The sequence below is a fragment of the Hydractinia symbiolongicarpus genome, chromosome 7 (genome assembly GCF_029227915.1).
Source record: "Hydractinia symbiolongicarpus strain clone_291-10 chromosome 7, HSymV2.1, whole genome shotgun sequence".
NCBI lineage: Eukaryota > Metazoa > Cnidaria > Hydrozoa > Anthoathecata > Hydractiniidae > Hydractinia > Hydractinia symbiolongicarpus.
This window is the reverse complement of record NC_079881.1, coordinates 22,717,853-22,745,484: the sequence shown is the minus strand read 5'-3', so window position 1 is coordinate 22,745,484 and position 27,632 is coordinate 22,717,853.

The window sequence follows — 27,632 nt, the reverse complement described above, 5'->3', positions numbered from 1 at the left end:
AGGTCGCAGTCCAAAGTTAGTTTAATTAAGTCCCACAGTCAATCGTTTCACTGCTAAAAGCGATGCAACCTAGTAATATCAGTTAAATATCGCTAAATACATGTTGGTACGAATATGTGACCCAACCGTTGAAACTCAAACGGACTGACGCCGTTAGAAAGTCAGTGAAATGTAGTACTTGAAACTTTCTCTATTATTTCAGCGCGCTAACGGCTAGGATTGGTCCCACATTAAAAATTGACTTATTTTTCTAAATTTTTTAATGAAGCGCTACCACAGCGCCCAGTGTAATCGCTGAGTTTCGGCAATCATGTCAAATTAAGAAGAATGTTATTTCTTGGAGTCCAAATGTCTCACTTATAACATGTATAAGGTCACAGTCCAAAATCAGTTCAATTATGTGCCACAGTCAATCGTTTCACTGTTGAAAGCGATGCAACCTAGTAATATCAGAAAAATATCGCTAAATACATGTTGGTACGAATATGTGACACAACTGTTGAAACTCAAACGGACTGACACCGTTAGAAACTCAGTGAAATGTAGCATTTGAAACTGTCTTTATTACTTCAGCGCGCGCTAACGGCTAGGATTGGTCCCACAGTAAGAAATGACTCATTAATCTAAATTTTTAAAAGAAGCGCTACCACAGCGCCCAGTGTAATCGCTGAGTTCCGGCAATCATGTCAAATTAAGAAGAATGTTATTTCTTGGAGTCCAATTGTCTCATTTATCATATTTATCTGGTCGCAGTCCAAAGTTAGTTCAATTAAGTCCCCCAGTCAATCGTTTCATTGTTAAAAGCGATGCAACCTAGTAATATCAGAAAAATATCGCTAAATACATGTTGGTACGAATATGTTACCCAACCGTTGAAACTCAAACGGATTGACACCGTCAGAAAATCAGTGAAATGTAGTATTTGAAACTGTCTCTATTACTTTAGCGCGCGCTAACGGCTAGGATTGGTCCCACAGTAAGAAATGACTCATTAATCTAAATTTTTAAAAGAAGCGCCACCACAGCGCCCATTGTAATCGCTGAGTTCGGCAATCATGTCAAATTAAGAAGAATGTTATTTCTTGGAGTCCAATTTTTTTCATTTATCACATTTATCAATTCACAGTCCAAAGTTAGTTCAATTAAGTCCCACAGTCAATCGTTTCACTGTTAAAAGCGATGCAACCTAGTAATATCAGAAAAAATTCGCTAAATACATGTTGGTACGAATATGTGACCCAACCGTTATAACTCAAACGGACTGACACCGTTAGAAAGTTAATGGAATGTAGTATTTGAAATCTGTCTCTATTACTTCAACGCGCACTAACGGCTAGGATTGGTCCCACAGCAAAAAATGACTTTTTATCTTAATTTTTAATTAAAGCGCTACCACAGCGCCTAGTGTAATCGCTGAGTTTCGGCAGTCATGTCAAATTTAGAAGAATGTTATTTCTTGGAGTCCAATTGTCTCACATTCACATTTTTAAGGTCACAGTCCATAATCAGTTCAATTAAGTCCCACAGTCAATCATTTCATTGTTAAAAGCGATGCAACCTAGTAATATCAGAAAAATATCGCTAAATACATGTTGGTACGAATATGTGACACAACTGTTGAAACTCAAACGGACTGACACCGTTAGAAACTCAGTGAAATGTAGCATTTGAAACTGTCTTTATTACTTCAGCGCGCGCTAACGGCTAGGATTGGTCCCACAGTAAGAAATGACTCATTAATCTAAATTTTTAAAAGAAGCGCTACCACAGCGCCCAGTGTAATCGCTGAGTTCCGGCAATCATGTCAAATTAGGAAGAATGTTATTTCTTGGAGTCCAATTTTCTCATTTATCACATTTATCAGGACACAGTCCAAAGTTAGTTTAGTTAAGTCCCACAGTCAATCGTTTCACTGTTAAAAACGATGCAACCTAGTAATATCAGATAAATATCGCTAAATACATGTTGGTACGAATATGTGACCCAACCGCTATAACTCAAGCGGACTGACACTGTTAGAAAGTTAATGAAATGCAGTTTTTGAAACTGTTGCTATTTCTTCAGCGCGCGATAACGCCTAGGATTGGTCCCACAGTAAAAATTGACTTATTTATCTAAATTTTTAAATGAAGCGATACCACAGCGCCTAGTATAATCGCTGAGTTCCAGCATTCACGTCGAATTAAGAAGAATGTTATTTCTTGGAGTCCAATTGTCTCATTTATCATATTTATCAGGTCGCAGTCCAAAGTTAGTTCAATTAAGTCCTACAGTCAATCGTTTCATTGTTAAAAGCGATGCAACCTAGTAATATCAGAAAAATATCGCTAAATACATGTTGGTACGAATATGTGACACAACTGTTGAAACTCAAACGGACTGACACCGTTAGAAACTCAGTGAAATGTAGCATTTGAAACTGTCTTTATTACTTCAGCGCGCGCTAACGGCTAGGATTGGTCCCACAGTAAGAAATGACTCATTAATCTAAATTTTTAAAAGAAGCGCTACCACAGCGCCCAGTGTAATCGCTGAGTTCCGGCAATCATGTCAAATTAGGAAGAATGTTATTTCTTGGAGTCCAATTTTCTCATTTATCACATTTATCAGGACACAGTCCAAAGTTAGTTTAGTTAAGTCCCACAGTCAATCGTTTCACTGTTAAAAACGATGCAACCTAGTAATATCAGATAAATATCGCTAAATACATGTTGGTACGAATATGTGACCCAACCGCTATAACTCAAGCGGACTGACACTGTTAGAAAGTTGATGAAATGCAGTTTTTGAAACTGTTGCTATTTCTTCAGCGCGCGATAACGCCTAGGATTGGTCCCACAGTAAAAATTGACTTATTTATCTAAATTTTTAAATGAAGCGATACCACAGCGCCTAGTATAATCGCTGAGTTCCAGCATTCACGTCAAATTAAGAAGAATGTTATTTCTTGGAGTCCAATTGTCTCATTTATCATATTTATCAGGTCGCAGTCCAAAGTTAGTTCAATTAAGTCCTACAGTCAATCGTTTCATTGTTAAAAGCGATGCCACCTAGTAATATCAGAAAAATATCGCTATATACATGTTGGTACGAATAGGTGTCCAATCGTTGTAACTGAAACGGACTGACACCGTTAGAAAGTCAATGAAATGTAGTTTTTTAAACTGTCGCTATTTCTTCAGCACGCGATAACGGCTAGGATTGGTCCCAAAGTAAGGAATGACTCATTAATCTAAATTTTTAAATGAAGCGCTACCACAGCGCCCAGTATAATCGCTGAGTTCCGGCAATCACGTCAAATTAAGAAGAATGTTATTTCTTGGAGTCCAATTGTCTCATTTATCATATTTATCAGGTCGCAGTCCAAAGTTAGTTCAATTAAGTCCTACAGTCAATCGTGTCATTGTTAAAAGCGATGCAACCTAGTAATATCAGAAAAATATTGCTAAATACATGTTGGTACGAATAGGTGCCCAATCGTTGTAACTCAACCGGACTGACACCGTTAGAAAGTCAATGAAATGTAGTTTTTGAAACTGTCGCTATTTCTTCAGCGCGCGATAACGGCTAGGATTGGTCCGACAGTGAAGAATGACTTATTTATCTAAATTTTTTAATGAAGCGCTACCACAGCGCTCAGTGCAATCCCTGAGTTTCGGCAATCATGTCAAATTAAGAAGAATGTTATTTCCTGGAGTCCAATTTCTTTCATTTATCACATTTATCAGGTCACAGTCCAAAATTAGTTCAATTAAGTCCCACAGTCAATCGTTTCACTGCTAAAGAGATGCAACCTAGTAATATCAGATAAATATCGCTAAATACATGTTGGTACGAATATGTGACCCAACCGTTGAAACTTAAACGGACTGACGCCGTTAGAAAGTCAGTGAAATGTAGTATTTGAAACTGTCTCTATTACTTCAGCGCGCTAACGGCTAGGATTGGTCCCACAGTAAAAAATGACTTTTTTATCTTAATTTTTAATTGAAGCGCTACCACAGCGCCTAGTGTAATCGCTGAGTTTCGGCAGTCATATCAAATTAAGAAGAATGTTATTTCTTTGAGTCCAATTGTCTCACTTTCACATTTTAAAGGTCACAGTCCATAATCAGTTCAATTAAGTCCCACAGTCAATCGTTTCATTGTTAAAAGCGAAGCAACTCAGTAATATCAGACAAAATTTGCTAAATAGATGTTGGTACGAATATGTCACTTAACCGTTATAACTCAAACGGACTGACACCGTTAGAAAGTCCATGAAATGCAGTTTTTGAAACTGTCGCTATTTCTTCAGCGCGCGATAACGCCTAGGATTGGTCCCACAGTAAAAATTGACTTATTTATCTAAATTTTTAAATGAAACGCTACCACAGCGACTAGTGTAATCGCTGAGTTTCGGGAATCATGTCAAATTAAGAAGAATGTTATTTCTTGGAGTCCAATTGTCTTACTTAAAACATTGATAAGGTCACAGTCTAAAATCAGTTCAGTTATGTGCCACAGTCAATCGTTTCACTGTTAAAGGCGATGCAACCTAGTAATATGAGAAAAATATCGTTAAATGCATGTTGGTACGAATAGGTGACACAACCGTTGTAACTCAAACGGACTGACACTGTTAGAAAGTCAATGAAATGTAGTTTTTGAAACTGTCGCTGTTTCTTCAGCGCGCGATAACGGCTAGGATTGGTCCCACAGTAAAAATTGACTTATTTATCTAAATTTTTAAATGAAGCGATACCACAGCGCCCAGTGTAATCGCTGAGTTTCGGCAATCATGTCAAATTAAGAAGAATGTTATTTCTTGGAGTCCAATTGTCTCACTTATAACATTTATATGGTGACAGTCCAAAATCAGTTCAATTATGTGCCACAGTAAATCGTTTCACTGTTAAAAGCGATGCAACCTAGTAATATGAGAAAAATATCGTTAAATACATGTTGGTACAAATAAGAGACCCAACCGTTGTAACTCAAACGGACTGACACCCTTAGAAATTCATTGAAATGTGGTATCTGAAACTGTCTCTATTACTTCAACGAGCGCTAATGGCTGGATTGGTCCCACAGTAAGAAATGACTCATTAATCTAAATTTCTGAAAGAAGCGCTACCACACCGCCCAGTGTAATCGCTGAGTTCCGGCAAACTTGTCAAATTAAGAAGAATGTTATTTCTTGGAGTCCAATTGTCTCATTTATCATATTTATCAGATCGCAGTCCAAAGTTAGTTCAATTAAGTCCCACAGTCAATCGTTTCACTGCTAAAAGCGATGCAACCTAGTAATATCAGTTAAATATCGCTAAATACATGTTGGTACGATCATGTGACACAACCGTTGAAACTCAAACGGACTGACGCCGTTAGAAGGTCAGTGAAATGTAGTATTTGAAACTGTCTCTATTACTTCAGCGCACTAACGGCTAGGATTGGTCCCACAGTAAAAATTGACTTATTTATCTAAATTTTTAAATGAAGCGCTACCACAGCGCCCAGTGTAATCGCTGAGTTTCGTCAATCATGTCAAATTAAGAAAAATGTTATTTCTTGGAGTCCAATTGTCTCACTTATAACATGTATAAGGTCACAGTCCAAAATCAGTTCAATTATGTGCCACAGTCAATCGTTTCACTGTTAAAAGCGATGCAACCTAGTAATATGAGAAAAATATCGTTAAATACATGTTGGTACGAATAAGTGACCCAACCGTTGTAACTCAAACGGACTGACACCGTTAGAAATTCATTGAAATGTGGTATTTGAAACTGTCTCTATTACTTCAGCGCGCGCTAACGGCTGGATTGGTCCCACAGTAAGAAATGACTCATTAATCTAAATTTCTGAAAGATGCGCTACCACACCGCCCAGTGTAATCGCTGAGTTCCGGCAATCATGTCAAATTAAGAAGAATGTTATTTCTTGGAGTCCAATTATCACATTTATCATATTTATCAGGTCGCAGTCCAAAGTTAGTTCAATTAAGTCCCACAATCAGTCGTTTCATTGTTAAAAGCGATGCAACCTAGTAATATCAGAAAAATTTCGCAAAATACATGTTGGTACGAATATGTGACTTAACCGTTATAACTCAAACGGACTGACACTGTTAGAAAGTCAATGAAATGTAGTTTTTGAAACTGTCGCTGTTTCTTCAGCGCGCGATAACGGCTAGGATTGGTCCCACAGTAAAAATTGACTTATTTATCTAAATTTTTAAATGAAGCGATACCACAGCGCCCAGTGTAATCGCTGAGTTTCGGCAATCATGTCAAATTAAGAAGAATGTTATTTCTTGGAGTCCAATTGTCTCACTTATAACATTTATATGGTGACAGTCCAAAATCAGTTCAATTATGTGCCACAGTAAATCGTTTCACTGTTAAAAGCGATGCAACCTAGTAATATGAGAAAAATATCGTTAAATACATGTTGGTACAAATAAGAGACCCAACCGTTGTAACTCAAACGGACTGACACCCTTAGAAATTCATTGAAATGTGGTATCTGAAACTGTCTCTATTACTTCAACGAGCGCTAATGGCTGGATTGGTCCCACAGTAAGAAATGACTCATTAATCTAAATTTCTGAAAGAAGCGCTACCACACCGCCCAGTGTAATCGCTGAGTTCCGGCAAACTTGTCAAATTAAGAAGAATGTTATTTCTTGGAGTCCAATTGTCTCATTTATCATATTTATCAGATCGCAGTCCAAAGTTAGTTCAATTAAGTCCCACAGTCAATCGTTTCACTGCTAAAAGCGATGCAACCTAGTAATATCAGTTAAATATCGCTAAATACATGTTGGTACGATCATGTGACACAACCGTTGAAACTCAAACGGACTGACGCCGTTAGAAGGTCAGTGAAATGTAGTATTTGAAACTGTCTCTATTACTTCAGCGCACTAACGGCTAGGATTGGTCCCACAGTAAAAATTGACTTATTTATCTAAATTTTTAAATGAAGCGCTACCACAGCGCCCAGTGTAATCGCTGAGTTTCGTCAATCATGTCAAATTAAGAAAAATGTTATTTCTTGGAGTCCAATTGTCTCACTTATAACATGTATAAGGTCACAGTCCAAAATCAGTTCAATTATGTGCCACAGTCAATCGTTTCACTGTTAAAAGCGATGCAACCTAGTAATATGAGAAAAATATCGTTAAATACATGTTGGTACGAATAAGTGACCCAACCGTTGTAACTCAAACGGACTGACACCGTTAGAAATTCATTGAAATGTGGTATTTGAAACTGTCTCTATTACTTCAGCGCGCGCTAACGGCTGGATTGCTCCCACAGTAAGAAATGACTCATTAATCTAAATTTCTGAAAGATGCGCTACCACACCGCCCAGTGTAATCGCTGAGTTCCGGCAATCATGTCAAATTAAGAAGAATGTTATTTCTTGGAGTCCAATTATCACATTTATCATATTTATCAGGTCGCAGTCCAAAGTTAGTTCAATTAAGTCCCACAATCAGTCGTTTCATTGTTAAAAGCGATGCAACCTAGTAATATCAGAAAAATTTCGCAAAATACATGTTGGTACGAATATGTGACTTAACCGTTATAACTCAAACGGAATGACACCGTTAGAAAATCAGTGAAATGTAGTATTTGAAACTGTCTCTATTACTTCAGCGCGCGCTAACAGCTAGGATTGGTCCCACAATAAGAAATGACTCATTAATCTAAATTTTTAAAAGAAGCGCTACCACAGCGCCCTGTGAAATCGCTGAGTTCCGGCATTCATGTCAAATTAAGAAGAATGTTATTTCTTGGAGTCCAATTGTCTCATTTATCATATTTATCTGGTCACAGTCCAAAATTAGTTCAATTAAGTCCCACAGTCAATCGTTTCACTGCTAAAAGCGATGCAACCTAGTAATGTCAGAAAAATATCGCTAAATACATGTTGGTACGAATATGTTACCCAACCGTTGAAACTCAAACGGATTGACACCGTCAGAAAATCAGTGAAATGTAGTATTTGAAACTGTCTCTATTACTTTAGCGCGCGCTAACGGCTAGGATTGGTCCCACAGCAAAAAATGACTTTTTTATCTTAATTTTTAATTAAAGCGCTACCACAGCGCCTAGTGTAATCGCTGAGTTTCGGCAGTCATGTCAAATTAAGAAGAATGTTATTTCTTGGAGTCCAATTGTCTCACATTCACATTTTTAAGGTCACAGTCCATAATCAGTTCAATTAAGTCCCACAGTCAATCATTTCATTGTTAAAAGCGATGCAACCTAGTAATATGAGAAAAATATCGTTAATTACATGTTGGTACGAATAGGTGACCCAACCGTTGTAACTCAAACGGACTGAAACCGTTAGAAAGTCAATGAAATGTAGTTTTTGAAACTGTCGCTGTTTCTTCAGCACGCAATAACGGCTAGGATTGGTCCCACAGTAAAAATTGACTTATTTATCCAAATTTTTAAATGAAGCGCTACAACAGCGCCCAGTGTAATCGCTAAGTTTCGGCAATCATGTCGAATTAAGAAGAATGTTATTTCTTGGAGTCCAATTGTCTCACTTATAACATTTATTAGGTCACAGTCCAAAATCAGTTCAATTATGTGCCACAGTCAATCGTTTCACTGTTAAAAGCGATGCAACGTAGTAATATGAGATAAATATCGTTAAATACATATTGGTACGAATAGGTGATCCAATCGTTGTAACTCAAACGGACTGACACCGTTAGAAAGTCAATGAAATGTAGTTTTTCAAACTGTCGCTATTTCTTCCGCGCGCGATAACGGCTAGGATTGGTCCCCCAGTAAAAAATGACTTATTAATCTAAATTTTTTAATGAAGCGCTACCACAGCGCCCAGTGTAATGGCTGAGTTCCGGCAATCATGTCAAATTAAGAAGAATGTTATTTCTTGAAGTCCAATTTTCTTCATTTACCACATTTATCAGGTCACAGTCCAAAATTAGTTCAATTAAGTCCCACAGTCAATCGTTTCACTGCTAAAAGCGGTGCAACCTAGTAATATCAGGAAAAAATCGCTAAATACATGTTGGTACGAATATGTGACCCAACCGTTATAACTCAAACGGACTGATACCGTTAGAAAGTCAGTGAAATGTAGTATTTGAAACTGTCTCTATTACTTCAGCGCCCTAACGGCTAGGATTGGTCCCACAGTAAAAAATGACTTTTTTTATCTTAATTTTTAATTGAAGCGCTACCACATTGCCCAGTGTAATCGCTGAGTTTCGGCAATCATGTCAAATTAAGGAGAATGTCTCACTTATAACATTGATAAGGTCACAGTCCAAAATCAGTTCAATTATGTGCCACAGTCAATCGTTTCACTGTTAAAGGCGATGCAACCTAGTATTATGAGAAAAATATCGTTAAATACATGTTGGTACGAATAGGTGACCCAACCGTTGTAACTCAAACGGACTGAAACCGTTAGAAAGTCAATGAAATGTAGTTTTTGAAACTGTCGCTGTTTCTTCAGCACGCAATAACGGCTAGGAATGGTCCCACAGTAAAAATTGACTTATTTATCTAAATTTTTAAATGAAGCGCTACAACAGCGCCCAGTGTAATCGCTAAGTTTCGGCAATCATGTCGAATTAAGAAGAATGTTATTTCTTGGAGTCCAATTGTCTCACTTATAACATTTATTAGGTCACAGTCCAAAATCAGTTCAATTATGTGCCACAGTCAATCGTTTCACTGTTAAAAGCGATGCAACGTAGTAATATGAGAAAAATATCGTTAAATACATATTGGTACGAATATGTGACCCAACCGTTATAACTCAAACGGACTGATACCGTTAGAAAGTCAGTGAAATGTAGTATTTGAAACTGTCTCTATTACTTCAGCGCCCTAACGGCTAGGATTGGTCCCCCAGTAAAAAATGACTTATTAATCTAAATTTTTTAATGAAGCGCTACCACGGCGCCCAAAGTAATGGCTGAGTTCCGGCAATCATGTCAAATTAAGAAGAATGTTATTTCTTGAAGTCCAATTTTCTTCATTTATCACATTTATCAGGTCACAGTCCAAAATTAGTTCAATTAAGTCCCACAGTCAATCGTTTCACTGCTAAAAGCGGTGCAACCTAGTAATATCAGGAAAAAATCGCTAAATACATGTTGGTACGAATATGTGACCCAACCGTTATAACTCAAACGGACTGATACCGTTAGAAAGTCAGTGAAATGTAGTATTTGAAACTGTCTCTATTACTTCAGCGCCCTAACGGCTAGGATTGGTCCCACAGTAAAAAATGACTTTTTTTATCTTAATTTTTAATTGAAGCGCTACCACAGCGCCCAGTGTAATCGCTGAGTTTCGGCAATCATGTCAAATTAAGAAGAATGTCTCACTTATAACATTGATAAGGTCACAGTCCAAAATCAGTTCAATTATGTGCCACAGTCAATCGTTTCACTGTTAAAGGCGATGCAACCTAGTATTATGAGAAAAATATCGTTAAATACATGTTGGTACGAATAGGTGACCCAACCGTTGTAACTCAAACGGACTGAAACCGTTAGAAAGTCAATGAAATGTAGTTTTTGAAACTGTCGCTGTTTCTTCAGCACGCAATAACGGCTAGGATTGGTCCCACAGTAAAAATTGACTTATGTATCTAAATTTTTAAATGAAGCGCTACCACAGCGCCCAGTGTAATCGCTAAGTTTCGGCAATAATGTCAAATTAAGAAGAATGTTATTTCTTGGAGTCCAATTGTCTCACTTATAACATTTATTAGGTCACAGTCCAAAATCAGTTCAATTATGTGCCACAGTCAATCTTTTCACTGTTAAAAGCGATGCAACGTAGTAATATGAGAAAAATATCGTTAAATACATGTTGGTACGAATAGGTGACCCAACCGTTGTAACTCAAACAGACTGAAACCGTTAGAAAGTCAATGAAATGTAGTTTTTGAAACTGTCGCTGTTTCTTCAGCACGCAATAACGGCTAGGATTGGTCCCACAGTAAAAATTGACTTATGTATCTAAATTTTTTAATGAAGCGCTACCACAGCGCCCAATGTAATGGCTGAGTTCCGGCAATCATGTCAAATTAAGAAGAATGTTATTTCTTGGAGTCCAATTTTCTTCATTTATCACATTTATCAGGTCACAGTCCAAAATTAGTTCAATTAAGTCCCACAGTCAATCGTTTCACTGCTAAAAGCGGTGCAACCTAGTAATATCAGGAAAAAATTGCTAAATACATGTTGGTACGAATATGTGACCCAACCGTTATAACTCAAACGGACTGATACCGTTAGAAAGTCAGTGAAATGTAGTATTTGAAACTGTCGCTATTTCTTCCGCGCGCGATAACGGCTAGGATTGGTCCCCCAGTAAAAAATGACTTTTTTTATCTTAATTTTTAATTGAAACGCTACCACAGCGCCCAGTGTAATCACTGAGTTTCGGCAATCATATCAAATTAGGAAGAATGTTATTTCTTGGAGTCCAATTGTCTCACATTCACATTTATAAGGTCACAGTCCAAAATCAGTTCAATTATGTGCCACAGTCAATCGTTTCACTGTTGAAAGCGATGCAACGTAGTAATATGAGAAAAATATCGTTAAATACATGTTGGTACAAATAGGTGACCCAACCGTTGTAACTCAAACGGACTGACACCGTTAGAAAGTCATTGAAATGCAGTTTTTGAACCTGTCGGTATTTCTTCAGCGCGCGATAACGGTTAGGATTGGTCCCACAGTAAAAAATGACTAATTAATCTAAATTTTTAAATGAAGCGCTACCACAGCGCCCAGTGTAATCGCTGAGTTTCGGCAATCATGTCAAATTAAGAAGAATGTCTCACTTATAACATTGATAAGGTCACAGTCCAAAATCAGTTCAATTATGTGCCACAGTCAATCGTTTCACTGTTAAAGGCGATGCAACCTAGTATTATGAGAAAAATATCGTTAAACACATGTTGGTACGAATAGGTGACCCAACCGTTGTAACTCAAACGGACTGAAACCGTTAGAAAGTCAATGAAATGTAGTTTTTGAAACTGTCGCTGTTTCTTCAGCACGCAATAACGGCTAGGATTGGTCCCACAGTAAAAATTGACTTATGTATCTAAATTTTTAAATGAAGCGCTACCACAGCGCCCAGTGTAATCGCTAAGTTTCGGCAATCATGTCAAATTAAGAAGAATGTTATTTCTTGGAGTCCAATTGTCTCACTTATAACATTTATTAGGTCACAGTCCAAAATCAGTTCAATTATGTGCCACAGTCAATCGTTTCACTGTTAAAAGCGATGCAACGTAGTAATATGAGAAAAATATCGTTAAATACACGTTGGTACGAATAGGTGACCCAACCGTTGTAACTCAAACGGACTGAAACCGTTAGAAAGTCAATGAAATGTAGTTTTTGAAACTGTCGCTGTTTCTTCAGCACGCAATAACGGCTAGGATTGGTCCCACAGTAAAAATTGACTTATGTATCTAAATTTTTTAATGAAGCGCTACCACAGCGCCCAATGTAATGGCTGAGTTCCGGCAATCATGTCAAATTAAGAAGAATGTTATTTCTTGGAGTCCAATTTTCTTCATTTATCACATTTATCAGGTCACAGTCCAAAATTAGTTCAATTAAGTCCCACAGTCAATCGTTTCACTGCTAAAAGCGGTGCAACCTAGTAATATCAGGAAAAAATTGCTAAATACATGTTGGTACGAATATGTGACCCAACCGTTATAACTCAAAGGGACTGATACCGTTAGAAAGTCAGTGAAATGTAGTATTTGAAACTGTCGCTATTTCGTCCGCGCGCGATAACGGCTAGGATTGGTCCCCCAGTAAAAAATGACTTTTTTTATCTTAATTTTTAATTGAAACGCTACCACAGCGCCAAGTGTAATCACTGAGTTTCGGCAATCATATCAAATTAGGAAGAATGTTATTTCTTGGAGTCCAATTGTCTCACTTTCACATTTATAAGGTCACAGTCCAAAATCAGTTCAATTATGTGCCACAGTCAATCGTTTCACTGTTGAAAGCGATGCAACGTAGTAATATGAGAAAAATATCGTTAAATACATGTTGGTACGAATATGTGACCCCACTGTTATAACTCAAACGGACTGACACCGTTAGAAAGTCAGAAAATGCAGTTTTTGAAACTGTCGCTATTTCTTCAGCGCGCTATAACGCCTAGGATTGGTCCCACAGTAAAATTTGACTTATTTATCAAAATTTTTAAATGAAGCGCTACCACAGCGCCCAGTGTAATCGCTGAGTTTCGGGAATCATGTCAAATTAAGAAGAATGTCTCACTTATAACATTGATAAGGTCACAGTCCAAAATCAGCTCAATTATGTGCCACAGTCAATCGTTTCACTGTTAAAGGCGATGCAACCTAGTAATATGAGAAAAATATCGTTAAATACATGTTGGTACGAATAGGTGACCCAACCGTTGTAACTCAAACGGACTGACACCGTTAGAAAGTCAATGAAATGTAGTTTTTAAAACTGTCGCTGTTTCTTCAGCACGCGATAACGGCTAGGATTGGTCCCACAGTAAAAATTGAATTATTTATCTAAATTTTTAAATGAAGCGCTACCACAGCGCCCAATGTAATGGCTGAGTTCCGGCAATCATGTCAAATTAAGAAGAATGTTATTTCTTGGAGTCCAATTTTCTTCATTTATCACATTTATCAGGTCACAGTCCAAAATTAGTTCAATTAAGTCCCACAGTCAATCGTTTCACTGCTAAAAGCGGTGCAACCTAGTAATATCAGGAAAAAATTGCTAAATACATGTTGGTACGAATATGTGACCCAACCGTTATAACTCAAACGGACTGATACCGTTAGAAAGTCAGTGAAATGTAGTATTTGAAACTGTCGCTATTTCGTCCGCGCGCGATAACGGCTAGGATTGGTCCCCCAGTAAAAAATGACTTTTTTTATCTTAATTTTTAATTGAAACGCTACCACAGCGCCAAGTGTAATCACTGAGTTTCGGCAATCATATCAAATTAGGAAGAATGTTATTTCTTGGAGTCCAATTGTCTCACTTTCACATTTATAAGGTCACAGTCCAAAATCAGTTCAATTATGTGCCACAGTCAATCGTTTCACTGTTGAAAGCGATGCAACGTAGTAATATGAGAAAAATATCGTTAAATACATGTTGGTACGAATATGTGACCCCACTGTTATAACTCAAACGGACTGACACCGTTAGAAAGTCAGAAAATGCAGTTTTTGAAACTGTCGCTATTTCTTCAGCGCGCTATAACGCCTAGGATTGGTCCCACAGTAAAATTTGACTTATTTATCAAAAATTTTAAATGAAACGCTACCACAGCGCCCAGTGTAATCGCTGAGTTTCGGGAATCATGTCAAATTAAGAAGAATGTCTCACTTATAACATTGATAAGGTCACAGTCCAAAATCAGCTCAATTATGTGCCACAGTCAATCGTTTCACTGTTAAAGGCGATGCAACCTAGTAATATGAGAAAAATATCGTTAAATACATGTTGGTACGAATAGGTGACCCAACCGTTGTAACTCAAACGGACTGACACCGTTAGAAAGTCAATGAAATGTAGTTTTTAAAACTGTCGCTGTTTCTTCAGCACGCGATAACGGCTAGGATTGGTCCCACAGTAAAAATTGAATTATTTATCTAAATTTTTAAATGAAGCGCTACCACAGCGCCCAGTGTAATCGCGGAGTTTCGGCAATCATGTCAAATTAAGAAGAATGTTATTTCTTGGAGTCCAATTGTCTCACTTATAACATTTATTAGGTCACAATCCAAAATCAGTTCAATTATGTGCCACAGTCAATCGTTTCACTGTTAAAAGCGATGCAACGTAGTAATATGAGAAAAATATCGTTAAATACATGTTGGTACGAATAGGTGACCCAACCGTTGTAACTCAAACGGACTGACACCGTTAGAAAGTCATTGAAATGTAGTTTTTGAAACTGTCGGTATTTCTTCAGCGCGCCATAACGGCTAGGATTGGTCCCACAGTAAAAAATGACTAATTAATCTAAATTTTTAAGTGAAGCGCTGCCACAGCGCCCAGTGTAATCGCTGAGTTCCGGCAATTATGTTAAATTAAGAAGAATGTTATTTCTTGGAGTCTAATTTTTTTCATTTATCACATTTATCAGGTCGCAGTCCAATGTTAGTTCAATTAAGTCTTACAGTCACTCGTTTCATTGTTAAAAGCGATGCAACCTAGTAATATCAGAAAAATATCGCTAAATACATGTTGGTACGAATATGTGACCCAACCGTTATAACTCAAACGGACTGATACCGTTAGAAAGTCAGTGAAATGTAGTATTTGAAACTGTCGCTATTTCGTCCGCGCGCGATAACGGCTAGGATTGGTCCCCCAGTAAAAAATGACTTTTTTTATCTTAATTTTTAATTGAAACGCTACCACAGCGCCAAGTGTAATCACTGAGTTTCGGCAATCATATCAAATTAGGAAGAATGTTATTTCTTGGAGTCCAATTGTCTCACTTTCACATTTATAAGGTCACAGTCCAAAATCAGTTCAATTATGTGCCACAGTCAATCGTTTCACTGTTGAAAGCGATGCAACGTAGTAATATGAGAAAAATATCGTTAAATACATGTTGGTACGAATATGTGACCCCACTGTTATAACTCAAACGGACTGACACCGTTAGAAAGTCAGAAAATGCAGTTTTTGAAACTGTCGCTATTTCTTCAGCGCGCTATAACGCCTAGGATTGGTCCCACAGTAAAATTTGACTTATTTATCAAAATTTTTAAATGAAACGCTACCACAGCGCCCAGTGTAATCGCTGAGTTTCGGGAATCATGTCAAATTAAGAAGAATGTCTCACTTATAACATTGATAAGGTCACAGTCCAAAATCAGCTCAATTATGTGCCACAGTCAATCGTTTCACTGTTAAAGGCGATGCAACCTAGTAATATGAGAAAAATATCGTTAAATACATGTTGGTACGAATAGGTGACCCAACCGTTGTAACTCAAACGGACTGACACCGTTAGAAAGTCAATGAAATGTAGTTTTTAAAACTGTCGCTGTTTCTTCAGCACGCGATAACGGCTAGGATTGGTCCCACAGTAAAAATTGAATTATTTATCTAAATTTTTAAATGAAGCGCTACCACAGCGCCCAGTGTAATCGCGGAGTTTCGGCAATCATGTCAAATTAAGAAGAATGTTATTTCTTGGAGTCCAATTGTCTCACTTATAACATTTATTAGGTCACAATCCAAAATCAGTTCAATTATGTGCCACAGTCAATCGTTTCACTGTTAAAAGCGATGCAACGTAGTAATATGAGAAAAATATCGTTAAATACATGTTGGTACGAATAGGTGACCCAACCGTTGTAACTCAAACGGACTGACACCGTTAGAAAGTCATTGAAATGTAGTTTTTGAACCTGTCGGTATTTCTTCAGCGCGCCATAACGGCTAGGATTGGTCCCACAGTAAAAAATGACTAATTAATCTAAATTTTTAAGTGAAGCGCTGCCACAGCGCCCAGTGTAATCGCTGAGTTCCGGCAATTATGTTAAATTAAGAAGAATGTTATTTCTTGGAGTCTAATTTTTTTCATTTATCACATTTATCAGGTCGCAGTCCAATGTTAGTTCAATTAAGTCTTACAGTCACTCGTTTCATTGTTAAAAGCGATGCAACCTAGTAATATCAGAAAAATATCGCTAAATACATGTTGGTACGAATAGGTGATCCAATCGTTGTAATTCAAACGGACTGACACCGTTAGAAAGTCAATGAAATGTAGTTTTTCAAACTGTCGCTATTTCTTCCGCGCGCGATAACGGCTAGGATTGGTCCCCCAGTAAAAAATGACTTATTAATCTAAATTTTTTAATGAAGCGCTACCACAGCGCCCAGTGTAATCGCTGAGTTTCGGGAATCATGTCAAATTAAGAAGAATGTCTCACTTATAACATTGATAAGGTCACAGTCCAAAATCAGTTCAATTATGTGCCAAAGTCAATCGTTTCACTGTTAAAGGCGATGCAACCTAGTAATATGAGAAAAATATCGTTAAATACATGTTGGTACGAATAGGTGACCCAACCGTTGTAACTCAAACGGACTGATACCGTTAGAAAGTCAGTGAAATGTAGTATTTGAAACTGTCTCTATTACTTCGGCGACCTAACGGCTAGGATTGGTCCCACAGTAAAAAATGACTTTTTTATCTTAATTTTTAATTGAAGCGCTACTACAGCGCCTAGTGTAATCGCTGAGTTTCGGCAGTCATATCAAATTAAGAAGAATGTTATTTCTTGGAGTCCAATTGTCTCACTTTCACATTTATAAGGTCACAGTCCAAAATCAGTTCAATTATGTGCCACAGTCAATCGTTTCATTGTTAAAAGCGATGCAACCTAGTAATATGAGAAAAATTCGTTAAATACATGTTGGTACGAATAGGTGACCCAACCGTTGTAACTCAAACAGACTGACACCGTTAGAAATTCATTGAAATGTAGTTTTTGAAACTGTCGGAATTTCTTCAGCGCGGGATAACCGCTAGGATTGGTCCCACAGTAAAAAATGACTTATTAATCTGAATTTTTAAATGAAGCGCTACCACAGCGCCCAGTGAACTCGCTGAGTTCCGGCAATCATGTCAAATTAAGAAGAATGTTATTTCTTGGAGTCCAATTTTTTTCATTTATCACATTTATCAGGTCACAGTCCAAAATTAGTTCAATTAAGTCCCACATTCAATCGTTTCACTGCTAAAAGCGATGCAACCTAGTAATATCAGATAAATATCGCTAAATACATGTTGGTACGAATATGTGACCCAACCGTTGAAACTCAAACGGACTGACGCCGTTAGAAATTCATTGAAATATAGTTTTTGAAACGGTCGGAATTTCTTCAGCGCGCGATAACGGCTAGGATTGGTCCCACAGTAAAAAATGACTTATTAATCTGAATTTTTAAATGAAGCGCTACCACAGCGCCCAGTGAACTCGCTGAGTTCCCGCAATCATGTCAAATTAAGAAGAATGTTATTTCTTGGAGTCCACTTTTTTTCATTTATCACATTTATCAGGTCACAGTCCAAAATTAGTTCAATTAAGTCCCACATTCAATCGTTTCACTGCTAAAGGCGATGCAACCTAGTAATATCGGATAAATATCGCTAAATACATGTTGGTACGAATATGTGACCCAACCGTTGAAACTCAAACGGACTGACGCTGTTAGAAAGTCAGTGAAATGTATTATTTGAAACTTTCTCTATTACTTCAGCGCGCGCTAACGGCTAGGATTGGTCCCACAGTAAGAAATGACTCATTAATCTAAATTTCTAAAAGAAACGCTACCACAGCGCCCAGTGTAATCGCTGAGTTCCGGCAATCATGTCAAATTAAGAAGAATGTTATTTCTTGGAGTCCAATTGTCTCATTTATCATATTTATCAGGTCGCAGTCCAAAGTTAGTTCAATTAAGTCCCACAGTCAATCGTTTCATTGTTAAAAGCGATGCGACCTAGTAATATGAGAAAAATATCGTTAAATACATGTTGGTACGAATAGGTGACCCAACCGTTGTAACTCAAACGGACTGACACCGTTAGAAAGTCAATGAAATGTAGTTTTTGAAACTGTCGCTGTTTCTTCAGCACGCGATAACGGCTAGGATTGGTCCCACAGTAAAAATTGACTTATTTATCTAAATTTTTATATGAAACGCTACCACAGCGCCCAATGTAATCGCTGAGTTTCGGGAATCATGTCAAATTAAGAAGAATGTTATTTCTTGGAGTCCAATTGTCTCACTTATAACATTGATAAGGTCACAGTTCAAAGTTAGTTCAATTAAGTCCCACAATCAATTGTTTCACTGTTAAAAGCGATGCAACGTAGTAATATGAGAAAAATATCGTTAAATACATGTTGGTACGAATAGGTGACCCAACCGTTGTAACTCAAACGGACTGACACCGTTAGAAAGTCATTGAAATGTAGTTTTTGAAACTGTCGGTATTTCTTCAGCGCGCGATAACGGCTAGGATTGGTCCCACAGTAAAAAATGACTAATTAATCTAAATTTTTAAGTGAAGCGCTACCACAGCGCCCAGTGTAATCGCTGAGTTCCGGCAATTATGTTAAATTAAGAAGAATGTTATTTCTTGGAGTCTAATTTTTTTCATTTATCACATTTATCAGGTCGCAGTCCAATGTTAGTTCAATTAAGTCTTACAGTCACTCGTTTCATTGTTAAAAGCGATGCAACCTAGTAATATCAGAAAAATATCGCTAAATACATGTTGGTACGAATAGGTGATCCAATCGTTGTAATTCAAACGGACTGACACCGTTAGAAAGTCAGTGAAATGTAGTATTTGAAACTGTCTCTATTACTTCGGCGACCTAACGGCTAGGATTGGTCCCACAGTAAAAAATGACTTTTTTATCTAAATTTTTAATTGAAGCGCTACTACAGCGCCTAGTGTAATCGCTGAGTTTCGGCAGTCATATCAAATTAAGAAGAATGTTATTTCTTGGAGTCCAATTGTCTCCCTTTCACATTTATAAGGTCACAGTCCAAAATCAGTTCAATTATGTGCCACAGTCAATCGTTTCATTGTTAAAAGCGATGCAACCTAGTAATATGAGAAAAATTCGTTAAATACATGTTGGTACGAATAGGTGACCCAACCGTTGTAACTCAAACAGACTGAAACCGTTAGAAATTCATTGAAATGTAGTTTTTGAAACTGTCGGAATTTCTTCAGCGCGGGATAACCGCTAGGATTGGTCCCACAGTAAAAAATGACTTATTAATCTGAATTTTTAAATGAAGCGCTACCACAGCGCCCAGTGAACTCGCTGAGTTCCGGCAATCATGTCAAATTAAGAAGAATGTTATTTCTTGGAGTCCAATTTTTTTCATTTATCACATTTATCAGGTCACAGTCCAAAATTAGCTCAATTAAGTCCCACATTTAATCGTTTCACTGCTAAAAGCGATGCAACCTAGTAATATCAGATAAATATCGCTAAATACATGTTGGTACGAATATGTGACCCAACCGTTGAAACTCAAACGGACTGACGCCGTTAGAAATTCATTGAAATGTAGTTTTTGAAACGGTCGGAATTTCTTCAGCGCGCGATAACGGCTAGGATTGGTCCCACAGTAAAAAGTGACTTATTAATCTGAATTTTTAAATGAAGCGCTACCACAGCGCCAAGTGAACTCGCTGAGTTCCCGCAATCATGTCAAATTAAGAATAATGTTATTTCTTGGAGTCCAATTTTTTTCATTTATCACATTTATCAGGTCACAGTCCAAAATTAGTTCAATTAAGTCCCACATTCAATCGTTTCACTGCTAAAAGCGATGCAACCTAGTAATATCGGATAAATATCGCTAAATACATGTTGGTACGAATATGTGACCCAACCGTTGAAACTCAAACGGACTGACGCTGTTAGAAAGTCAGTAAAATGTATTATTTGAAACTTTCTCTATTACTTCAGCGCGCGCTAACGGCTAGGATTGGTCCCACAGTAAGAAATGACTCATTAATCTAAATTTCTAAAAGAAACGCTACCACAGCGCCCAGTGTAATCGCTGAGTTCCGGCAATCATGTCAAATTAAGAAGAATGTTATTTCTTGGAGTCCAATTGTCTCATTTATCATATTTATCAGGTCGCAGTCCAATGTTAGTTCAATTAAGTCCCACAGTCAATCGTTTCATTGTTAAAAGCGATGCAACCTAGTAATATCAGAAAAATATCGCTAAATACATGTTTGTACGAATATGTGACACAACCGTTATAACTCAAACGGACTGACACCGTTAGAAAGTCATAAAATGCAGTTTTTGAAACTGTGGCTATTTCTTCAGCCCGCTATAACGCCTAGGATTGGTCCAACCGTAAAATTTGACTTATTTATCAAAATTTTTAAATGAAACGCTACCACAGCGCCCAGTGTAATCGCTGAGTTTCGGGAAGCATGTCAAATTAAGAAGAATGTCTCACTTATAACATTGATAAGGTCACTGTCCAAAATCAGTTCAATTATGTGCCTCAGTCAATCGTTTCACTGTTAAAGGCGATGCAACCTAGTAATATGAGAAAAATATCGTTAAATACATGTTGGTACGAATAGGTGACCCAACCGTTGTAACTCAAACGGAGTGACACCGTTAGAAAGTCATTGAAATGTAGTTTTTGAAACTGTCGGTATTTCGTCAGCGCGCGATAACGGCTAGGATTGGTCCCACAGTAAAAAATGACTAATTAAGCTAAATTTTTAAATGAAGCGCTACCACAGCGCCCAGTGTAATCGCTGAAATCCGGCAATTATGTTAAATTAAGAAGAATGTTATTTCTTGGAGTACAATATTGTTCATTTATCACATTTATCAGGTCACAGTCCAAAATTAGTTCAATTAAGTCCCACAGTCAACCGTTTCACTGCTAAAAGCGATGCAACCTAGTAATATCAGATAAATATCGCTAAATACATGTTGGTACGAATATGTGATCCAACCGTTGAAACTCAAACGCACTGACGCCGTTAGAATGTCAGTGAAATGTGGTATTTGAAAGTGTCTCTATTACTTCAGCGCGCTAACGGCTAGGATTGGTCCCACAGTAAAAAATGACTTTTTTATCTTAATTTTTAGTTGAAGCGCTACCACAGCGCCTAGAGTAATCGATGAGTTTCGGCAGTCATATCAAATTAAGAAGAATGTTGTTTCTTTGAGTCCAATTGTGTCACTTTCACATTTTTAAGGTCACAGTCCATAATCAGTTCAATTAAGTCCCACAGTCAATGGATTCATTGTTAAAAGCGATGCAACTTAGTAATATCAGACAAATATCGCTAAATACATGTTGGTACGAATATGTGACCCAACCGTTGTAACTCAAACGGACTGACACCGCTACAAAGTAAATGAAATGTAGTTTTTAAAACTATCGCTATTTCTTCAGAGCGCGATAACGGCTAGGATTGGTCCCACAGTAAAAATTGACTTATTTATCTAAATTTTTAAATGAAGCGCTACCACAGCGCCCAGTGTAATCGCTGAGTTTCGGCAATCATGTCAAATTAAGAAGAATGTTATTTCTTGGAGTCCAATTGTCTCACATATAAAATTTATTAGGTCACAGTCCAAAATCAGTTCAATTATGTGCCACAGTCAATCGTTTCACTGTTAAAAGCGATGCAACGTAGTAATATGAGAAAAATATCGTTAAATACATGTTGGTACGAATAGGTGACCCAACCGTTGTAACTCAAACGGAGTGACACCGTTAGAAAGTCATTGAAATGTAGTTTTTGAAACTGTCGGTATTTCTTCAGCGCGCGATAACGGCTAGGATTGGTCCCACAGTAAAAAATGACTAATTAATCTAAATTTTTAAATGAAGCGCTACCACAGCGCCCAGTGTAATCGCTGAGTTCCGGCAATTATGTTAAATTAAGAAGAATGTTATTTCTTGGAGTACAATTTTGTTCATTTATCACATTTATCAGGTCACAGTCCAAAATTAGTTCAATTAAGTCCCACAGTCACCGTTTCACTGCTAAAAGCGATGCAACCTAGTAATATCAGATAAATATCGCTAAATACATGTTGGTACGAATATGTGACCCAACCGTTGAAACTCAAACGCACTGACGCCGTTAGAATGTCAGTGAAATGTAGTATTTGAAACTGTCTCTATTACTTCAGCGCGCTAACGGCTAGGATTGGTCCCACAGTAAAAAATGACTTTTTTATCTTAATTTTTAGTTGAAGCGCTACCACAGCGCCTAGAGTAATCGATGAGTTTCGGCAGTCATATCAAATTAAGAAGAATGTTGTTTCTTTGAGTCCAATTGTGTCACTTTCACATTTTTAAGGTCACAGTCCATAATCAGTTCAATTAAGTCCCACAGTCAATCGATTCATTGTTAAAAGCGATGCAACTTAGTAATATCAGACAAATATCGCTAAATACATGTTGGTACGAATAGGTGATCCAATCGTTGTAATTCAAACGGACTGACACCGTTAGAAAGTCAATGAAATGTAGTTTTTCAAACTGTCGCTATTTCTTCCGCGCGCGATAACGGCTAGGATTGGTCCCCCAGTAAAAAATGACTTATTAATCTAAATTTTTTAATGAAGCGCTACCACAGCGCCCAGTGTAATCGCTGAGTTTCGGGAATCATGTCAAATTAAGAAGAATGTCTCACTTATAACATTGATAAGGTCACAGTCCAAAATCAGTTCAATTATGTGCCACAGTCAATCGTTTCACTGTTAAAGGCGATGCAACCTAGTAATATGAGAAAAATATCGTTAAATACATGTTGGTACGAATAGGTGACCCAACCGTTGTAACTCAAACGGACTGATACCGTTAAAAAGTCAGTGAAATGTAGTATTTGAAACTGTCTCTATTACTTCGGCGACCTAACGGCTAGGATTGGTCCCACAGTAAAAAATGACTTTTTTATCTTAATTTTTAATTGAAGCGCTACTACAGCGCCTAGTGTAATCGCTGAGTTTCGGCAGTCATATCAAATTAAGAAGAATGTTATTTCTTGGAGTCCAATTGTCTCACTTTCACATTTATAAGGTCACAGTCCAAAATCAGTTCAATTATGTGCCACAGTCAATCGTTTCATTGTTAAAAGCGATGCAATCTAGTAATATGAGAAAAATTCGTTAAATACATGTTGGTACGAATAGGTGACCCAACCGTTGTAACTCAAACGGACTGACACCGTTAGAAATTCATTGAAATGTAGTTTTTGAAACTGTCGGAATTTCTTCAGCGCGGGATAACCGCTAGGATTGGTCCCACTGTAAAAAATGACTTATTAATCTGAATTTTTAAATGAAGCGCTACCACAGCGCCCAGTGAACTCGCTGAGTTCCGGCAATCATGTCAAATTAAGAAGAATGTTATTTCTTGGAGTCCAATTTTTTTCATTTATCACATTTATCAGGTCACAGTCCAAAATTAGTTCAATTAAGTCCCACATTCAATCGTTTCACTGCTAAAAGCGATGCAACCTAGTAATATCAGATAAATATCGCTAAATACATGTTGGTACGAATATGTGACCCAACCGTTGAAACTCAAACGGACTGACGCCCTTAGAAATTCATTGAAATGTAGTTTTTGAAACGGTCGGAATTTCTTCAGCGCGCGATAACGGCTAGGATTGGTCCCACAGTAAAAAATGACTTATTAATCTGAATTTTTAAATGAAGCGCTACCACAGCGCCCAGTGAACTCGCTGAGTTCCCGCAATCATGTCAAATTAAGAAGAATGTTATTTCTTGGAGTCCAATTTTTTTCATTTATCATATTTATCAGGTCGCAGTCCAAAATTAGTTCAATTAAGTCCCACATTCAATCGTTTCACTGCTAAAAGCGATGCAACCTAATATCGGATAAATATCGCTAAATACATGTTGGTACGAATATGTGACCCAACCGTTGAAACTCAAACGCACTGACGCCGTTAGAATGTCAGTGAAATGTAGTACTTGAAACTGTCTCTACTACTTCAGCGCGCTAACGGCTAGGATTGGTCCCACAGTAAAAAATGACTTTTTTATCTTAATGTTTAGTTGAAGCGCTACCACAGCGCCTAGAGTAATCGATGAGTTTCGGCAGTCATATCAAATTAAGAAGAATGTTGTTCCTTTGAGTCCAATTGTGTCACTTTCACATTTTTAAGGTCACAGTCCATAATCAGTTCAATTAAGTCCCACAGTCAATCGATTCATTGTTAAAAGCGATGCAACTTAGTAATATCAGACAAATATCGCTAAATAGATGTTGGTACGAATATGTGACCTAACCGTTATAACTCAAACGGACTGACACCGTTAGAAAGTCAATGAAATGCGGTTTTTGAAACTATCGCTATTTCTTCAGTGCGCGATAACGCCTAGGATTGGTCCCACAGTAAAAATTGACTTATTTATCTAAATTTTTATATGAAACGCAACCACAGCGCCCAATGTAATCGCTGAGTTTCGGGAATCATGTCAAATTAAGAAGAATGTTATTTCTTGGAGTCCAATTGTCTCACTTATAACATTTATTAGGTCACAGTCCAAAATCAGTTCAATTATGTGCCACAGTCAATCGTTTCACTGTTAAAAGCGATGCAACGTAGTAATATGAGAAAATATCGTTAAATACATGTTGGTACGAATAGGTGACCCAACCGTTGTAACTCAAACGGAGTGACACCGTTAGAAAGTCATTGAAATGTAGTTTTTGAAACTGTCTCTATTACTTCAGCGCGCTAACGGCTAGGATTGGTCCCACAGTAAAACATGACTTTTTATCTTAATTTTTAGTTGAAGCGCTACCACAGCGCCTAGAGTAATCGATGAGTTTCGGCAGTCATATCAAATTAAGAAGAATGTTGTTTCTTTGAGTCCAATTGTGTCACTTTCACATTTTTAAGGTCACAGTCCATAATCAGTTCAATTAATTCCCACAGTCAATCGATTCATTGTTAAAAGCGATGCAACTTAGTAATATCAGACAAATATCGCTAAATAGATGTTGGTACGAATATGTGACCTAACCGTTATAACTCAAACGGACTGACACCGTTAGAAAGTCAATGAAATGCGGTTTTTGAAACTGTCGCTATTTCTTCAGTGCGCGATAACGCCTAGGATTGGTCCCACAGTAAAAATTAACTTATTTATCTAAATTTTTATATGAAACCCTGCCACAGCGCCCTATGTAATCGCTGAGTTTCGGGAATCATGTCAATTTAAGAAGAATGTTATTTCTTGGAGTCCAATTGTCTCACTTATAACATTGATAAGGTCACAGTTCAAAGTTAGTTCAATTAAGTCCCACAGTCAATTGTTTCACTGTTAAAACCGATGCAACCTAGTAATATCAGATAAATATCGCTAAATACATGTTGGTACGAATATGTGACCCAACCGTCGAAACTCAAACGCACTGACGCCGTTAGAATGTCAGTGAAATGTAGTACTTGAAACTGTCTCTATTACTTCAGCGCGCTAACGGCTAGGATTGGTCCCACAGTAAAAAATGACTTTTTTATCTTAATGTTTAGTTGAAGCGCTACCACAGCGCCTAGAGTAATCGATGAGTTTCGGCAGTCATATCAAATTAAGAAGAATGTTGTTCCTTTGAGTCCAATTGTGTCACTTTCACATTTTTAAGGTCACAGTCCATAATCAGTTCAATTAAGTCCCACAGTCAATCGATTCATTGTTAAAAGCGATGCAACTTAGTAATATCAGACAAATATCGCTAAATAGATGTTGGTACGAATATGTGACCTAACCGTTATAACTCAAACGGACTGACACCGTTAGAAAGTCAATGAAATGCTGTTTTTGAAACTATCGCTATTTCTTCAGTGCGCGATAACGCCTAGGATTGGTCCCACAGTAAAAATTGACTTATTTATCTAAATTTTTATATGAAACGCTACCACAGCGCCCAATGTAATCGCTGAGTTTCGGGAATCATGTCAAATTAAGAAGAATGTTATTTCTTGGAGTCTAATTGTCTCACTTATAACATTTATTAGGTCACAGTCCAAAATCAGTTCAATTATGTGCCACAGTCAATCGTTTCACTGTTAAAAGCGATGCAACGTAGTAATATGAGAAAATATCGTTAAATACATGTTGGTACGAATAGGTGACCCAACCGTTGTAACTCAAACGGAGTGACACCGTTAGAAAGTCATTGAAATGTAGTTTTTGAAACTGTCTCTATTACTTCAGCGCGCTAACGGCTAGGATTGGTCCCACAGTAAAACATGACTTTTTATCTTAATTTTTAGTTGAAGCGCTACCACAGCGCCTAGAGTAATCGATGAGTTTCGGCAGTCATATCAAATTAAGAAGAATGTTGTTTCTTTGAGTCCAATTGTGTCACTTTCACATTTTAAGGTCACAGTCCATAATCAGTTCAATTAAGTCCCACAGTCAATCGATTCATTGTTAAAAGCGATGCAACTTAGTAATATCAGACAAATATCGCTAAATAGATGTTGGTACGAATATGTGACCTAACCGTTATAACTCAAACGGACTGACACCGTTAGAAAGTCAATGAAATGCGGTTTTTGAAACTGTCGCTATTTCTTCAGTGCGCGATAACGCCTAGGATTGGTCCCACAGTAAAAATTAACTTATTTATCTAAATTTTTATATGAAACCCTGCCACAGCGCCCTATGTAATCGCTGAGTTTCGGGATTCATGTCAATTTAAGAAGAATGTTATTTCTTGGAGTCCAATTGTCTCACTTATAACATTGATAAGGTCACAGTTCAAAGTTAGTTCAATTAAGTCCCACAGTCAATTGTTTCACTGTTAAAACCGATGCAACCTAGTAATATCAGATAAATATCGCTAAATACATGTTGGTACGAATATGTGACCCAACCGTTGAAACTCAAACGCACTGACGCCGTTAGAATGTCAGTGAAATGTAGTACTTGAAACTGTCTCTATTACTTCAGCGCGCTAACGGCTAGGATTGGTCCCACAGTAAAAAATGACTTTTTTATCTTAATGTTTAGTTGAA